Source organism: Spodoptera frugiperda, chromosome 22 (assembly GCF_023101765.2).
Source record: "Spodoptera frugiperda isolate SF20-4 chromosome 22, AGI-APGP_CSIRO_Sfru_2.0, whole genome shotgun sequence".
NCBI classification, from domain to species: domain Eukaryota; kingdom Metazoa; phylum Arthropoda; class Insecta; order Lepidoptera; family Noctuidae; genus Spodoptera; species Spodoptera frugiperda.
The window spans coordinates 3,705,672-3,712,109 of NC_064233.1; positions in this window are offsets into that span (position 1 = coordinate 3,705,672).

Below are 6,438 nucleotides of genomic sequence, written 5' to 3' on the forward strand. Positions count from 1 at the left end.
AGTTCGAATGGGCCGGCTCGACCGGAGTGATACCACGGCCTCACAGCAAACCGACGTGAAACAACGCTTGCGTTGTGTGGGTGAGGTTATCGGAGACCCAATTACTCTTCCCAATCTTCCCAACCCCAGATTCCCCAACAACCCTTAAATTCCTAAAAGGCTGGCAACAGTACATCCATCTAACGCCTCTGGTGTTTCAGGTCTCCATGGGCAGCGGCGATTGCTTACCATCAGGTGATCCGTCTGCACGTTTACCGGCTTATACCATAAAAAAATCCGCCGCACAGTTAAAATTATAATAAATCTAGACACACGGCAGTGTGTCCGCCAAGTTCGAGCAAAAAAACCGACACACCGGCCGTGGGTTATATTACACGAACCATTTCGGGCCAAGTTCGACCCACCTATAACTCAAAATCTATTTTATCTACGCATATGAAATTTCTAGTATCTATCGAGATCTACTTACTTATCTAAAATACAAAATTTCATTAATGTACCTATTGTAGATCTTGAGATATTGACGTCAGAAAATCGCTATTTTTACTATACACTCACTGACTGACTCACTCACTCATCAAAAACCTAGACCACTTCCAATAGTCGCATTGACTTGAAATTTGGCATGGAGGTAGGTCTTTAGGTCAAGGTAAAGGAAAAAATCTGAAAATGGCCAAGTGTGAGTCGGTTTTAAAAATAATGAAGGTGTAAATTCATACCCCTAAGGAACTAAAACAAAAAAAATATCTATATCTTCCAATGGTTGTACCGACCTAAAATTCGTTACGAAGGTTTGTATTTAGTCAAAGTAAAGTAAAATAAGAAAAAAAGAAAATAAACCTTACAAAAATAAATGAAATCCCACCCAAAACATAAATGTGAAAGGATGCCAAGTTCGATAATATTGGAATGCTTCGCCTATAAAAGAAGTGAGATCTAAATAAGTACCAAGTTCCATACACAGACCTCAGTTAAAAATGATATAACTTGGCAAGTTTTAATAGAAAATTATATACTTGACTCATTGCGTTTAGTAGGTTTATAACAAAGTGTGTGAAAACTTGCCAACTTGTTATATCATTTTTAACTGAGGTCTGTGTATGGAACTTGGTACTTATTTAGATCTCACTTCTTTTGTAGGCGAAGCATTCCAATATTATCGAACTTGGCATCCTTTCACATTTATGTTTTGGGTGGGATAAATAATATACCCGAACCACCCTTCTCTTTTCTTCAGTGGAAAAATCATCCAACGACCTCTTCCGCTTAGGGCAAGGCGAGAGGGAGTGTCAGACTCTTACTGACTAGAAACCACCCTGTTCCTACTCCTGCTTTGAGCTGGAGCCCCGGTAACCCGTTCCGTTGACTGCAGCTCCGGATCGGATCACTAACAATCCCTAAGACATATTTTAACTAAAAATTACTTATTTAACTTGACGTAGCACCTAAACTAACCCCTTTGTTGTAAGTATTAGGTGTTGCTTTAACACATTGAACGCCGTGGTGGTCACCGGTGACCGACGTTAGCGGAGGATTTGCCTTCAACAGCTTTCTATTGGCAGCTAAAGAAAAGTTGATTAAATATTAAAACCAAAATGTTGTTAAATCTTAACTTAGATAAGGGTTGTTTTCCGGAGCTGCGGACTACCTAGCGGGTTTACCGTAGCTCCGGCTCGAAAAGCAGGAGTAGGAACGGGGTGGTTTTTAGTCAGTATGAGTCTGACATTCCCTTTCGCCTTGGGCAAGGCGAGAGAAGTCATTGGATGATATTCGCCTATTTAAAAATATAAGAAAAAAAGTAAAGGGTTGTTTAAAAAGAAGAGGTTGATGTAAGTCAAAATCATAGTTAAAATAATTCATTAGATAGATACAATAAGATCAGGAAGGCATTTTTGAACGTCAAAGTAAATATGCATCATGACGCTTTTTATCCCCTAAAAGGTGGGCGGAGGTGCACATTACGACACGTACTGTCACTGTACAATGTACTCCCACTTTTCACCATTTGTGTTATAAGTCCCATATAATAGGGGGTGAGATCACACAAAGGTATCCGGCCCATTTGCTCGTTGCGCTGTATTGTATCGCGACCACGCAACTTACAAATGGGGCAAGTCTTAAAAAAAATGGAAAACGATGCTTCGACGACGCAACGCAACGCAACTGACAAATGGGACCTTACACCGTTTCACGGGGCCAATTTTTTTTCTAGGGTTTGTTATTCCAAAACATAGTAATTACAAGTGAATATAATTATGTATAATCATACAAATTAAAACCATCTAAAATCTAAACCAATTCAGACTGTGTTAGTTACTAAGTTTTTTTTAAACCTGCATACCAAAAATATAAATAATACTTTTACCGACCCGGTAATCAAACCTTGAAAGCCTTCTTGGCAGTAGTTGGCAGTCAGTAATCACATTTGTATCAGAAAATAATTTTATCAATTTTAAGACTAACACTGCCATCTAGCGGAGAATAGTTTCAACATTTACAACAGCGCTACCTATTGAGCAATAGCAAAATGTACTAGTCAACAGGATGGCTTAGAAATATTGCCAAATACCGCTAGATGGCGTTAAATACAAAAATATAACTTTCGTTCTGAAACATAGTTTCCGCTAATGTTTTTTTTTATTATTTTTTTATGTATTCGACTGACAAAGCAAGGGATTCTGTTTTTCGACTTCAATAAGAATTATTCTCATGCAAATCTATGACGTATAATGACGGCAGAGTAAAAACTTATATTTAATTTAAAAAGTTAGGCACCTACTTACCTAGGAACATTGGTTAAATGCTTTAGTTTTAAAAATTGCTATACTCTACCTATCCTAAACTTAATACAAAATGCAAATACTATCGGACTTTTAACAAAAACCGCTTCAATCCAGTCTTGTGCCTGGTTCTACAATATAATGTATAATTCGCTCCCCAACGCTAAACGACTGACAAAATTGATAACACAGTTCTAATAACGACTTACAATAAATTAACACATCCATTGATCTTTGAATGGCTCTTGGACGTTTTAAGGTTCCCTTCCCTAAGAGTAAAACCAGGTCCTGTCTCGATGCTGCGGACTACCTAACAGGTTTGCGGGACTCCGGCTCAAAAAGCAGGAGTAGGAACGGAGTGGGTTTTAGATTAACGCGCTCTCAGTCGCGCGTTAATCTACGAAACTACTTTTCCAAATTGTGAAAATATTTTTGTGGCGGATAGCCCAATTATCGAAGAAGGTTGTATAGGCTATAAAACATCACGTTATAATCAATAGCAGCCGAACATAGCACGTGAAATCTTATATCATATAAAGTATCTAGTATATGAGATAAGGAACCTCTTCGTACATAAGTCCAACTCGCACTTGGCCGGTTTATTACCACGGCCGCCTATCGTGATTTTCAGATGTTAGAACATGATTTTTTCAGTTTTAGCTAACTATTCGATTATGTATTGTATTGTATATGAATATGCCATCTGTAGTAATACTAGTGACTTAATCACGCCTTCGTCACGTGATGGTAGACAGGCACTCGCTACCGTCAGTCTGTGAAGCTAAGTGTTGGTTCCAATGACCTCAAGGAAGACGGCGACACAGTGGTCACGTGTCATCGTGCACACAGAGAGGTTTAAGGATTGGAACTTGAAATGGGATATTTACCGTTCGTTCAGATGTCAATGTATACGCTTTTACAATAAAATTCCCAGCGATATTCAAAGTTTGAGCCTGAATAAATTTAAAAATGTTATTAAAGAAAAACTGTATAGTAAAGCTTTTTATAAAATTAAAGACTACTTAGATGATAGTCAGGCTTGGGAGTGAGCCGTTATAATGTCCACACAGGTCATGTTGACATGTTTGTAACACAAGTTACATTTTTATACAATTTGACATGATATACATTAATATCATTCGATATTTTTTATTTTTATTTTTAACATATTATTTTTAAAATTGTTAGTCTGAGGACCGTGTGAGAGTTTGCTTAGTTATTTCACTTTTAGTTAATTATATTCTGACAGTGTGAGCATTTACGAGACCTACCCAAATGTTCTTTTGGTTGGTAATGTTCGTCGGATCATTCAGCAACAGCCGTTAGCTGAGCTGATTGTAAACTGACACATGCGTACGGCCTTCTGAACAGGTCCGCTCATACTGTTGTGGTTCTTTCCTCTAAAGACCACTACAGAACCAACTTGCACGGTTCTCTCACATTATCCTCTATTTCATTGTCTGGACTTTAAAAAGAGACTATGACCTCTGAGTTTGTTTCGGCATTTCTTCTCAGAGTAGTCAGATAGGAAATGCCGGCCTCATCTAGCTATTTGAAATATTGACGTGTAAAAGTGTTATTTTATGACCTATTTACAGAAATAAATATCATTTATCATTTATCATTACCATGTTTTTCTATTTCTACGAGATTCCGATATTTCGACATTGTTGCAAGCGCCATGGTCACGGATGAACTGGAGTAAATGCGGGTTGTTTAAGAGCAGGCAAATCGGTCTACCCTCTTTCTCATTCGTTTTTTGCCGACACTGCTACCACTGTCACTTACTAACTAGAGGTTTAAGGATGACATAATTATAGGTCTCCATAGGAAAGTGCCATAGTAGGCTTTGCACCACGGCGGCTCCGGGGTTGGTCTACTAAGAGGACCCGGCGCCTCCTTTTGGTGCAGATGGTGGCCAAGGGAGGTTTTAGTGAGGTAAAAATCCCACACTCCCTAGTTTTTTCCTCAAAAACCTTCGAGAAACAAACACACACACTAGTCCTTTAACTTCATCCATATTCATACATCTAGTCATAGTTCTTTTATATTTTTTTACATTTAATGGGCCGATTTTTTTTTATTTTTATTATGGGCCGACGTTTGGCCGCTATCTCGCCTGGTTGTAAGTGACGATGCGGCCTACGATAGAGCACGTCTGCTCTTATTTCCCAAAAAAAAAACGGTAAGATTACTCCAAGGTCATTATTACACTTATCCCCGATTCCCGAACAACATCCCTTAAATCACTAACCCCCAAAAAGCCGGCAACGCCCTTGTAACGCCTCTGGTGTTTCAAGTGTCCATGGGCGGCGCCGATTGCTTACCATCAGGTGATACGTCTGGTCGTTTACCGGCGTTTGGTTTACCTACTCGTTTACCGTCGTGTTTCATAAAAAAAAAAACACTTATTCTTATTAAGGAAACACCAACTATTCTAGTTAGAAAATTGTCATTCATCTTGCAAAGGCCTTAACTATATCTATCAAGTAACATTGACCCGTTTACTTGAAATTAGCGAATGCAAGTGTATGTAATTTCAAATGTAAACATTATCTTAAATCCACGGTTTTCTGTTATCCGTACAATGCAGGTATTAAGGTTGAATTTTTAACAGAATTTCGTACTTTTTAATGCCTTTTTATTATCGTAATCTGTTAAACACTCTTTTCTAACTTCTTTTTATGGTATAAGCCGGTAAATGAGCAGACGGATCACCTGATGGTAAGTAATCGCCGCCGCCTATGGATACTTGAAACACCAGAGGCGTTACAAGTACATTGCCGACCTTTTGGCGGTTATGAATTTAAGGGTTGTTGAGGAATCGGGGATTGGGAAAGGAGGTAATTGGGCCTCCGGTAACCTCACTCGACGGTTCTGCGATCTCCGGCCGACCTGCCAACTGTAGATTTATGGCAAATATTATAATCTTCTTATTTAGAGAAGGTATACATTCCAGGTGGAGACAGTTATGGGCTGTTGATAATGGATACGAAACGAGGTGTCTATGTAGTTTAGTTTTTTGTACATCGACTCCTATAACCAATAATTAATTACCTTTTAAGTTTAACACATTTTATCTACACAATGCGGAATTTAAATTACTTATTTTGGGACAAGAACAAATATTTTATTCGCATTAGGATTCTGTAAGTGAATTCGTATTTTTTGCTGTCATCAATCAATCAATGAATGGTGAGATGTATACTATGTATGTATGTGTATGTATAGGTAGTAGGTATAGTATAAGCTATCTTATTAATCGCGCGACCACAAGAATATTATGAGTAATAGATTTAAAGTTCATTACGCCGATTGGGCTAAGTTTTCTTTTTAAGTCACGTTTTCTGACTGCGTGCTTTCTTTGAAATATTAATATTTTATGCTTCAGAAAGAGTATAAAAAATAAAGTATGTATATGTTACGGTAAGAGTGAATAATTGAAAATTATTAATAATTATCTACTATTATTAATAATTACCGAAACTCGAGGTAAAAGTGATAAATTAATCACATTTGTCGCTTATTATTAATAATTTTACCCTAGTAGTGATAAATGTAATAAGTGGCCAAGATTTTATTTTTATTTCAATTTAAACAGCAATGTTTTGTACTTGTAATGTAGGTAGTCCGCAGCTCCGGATCAGGCATCAGCCCT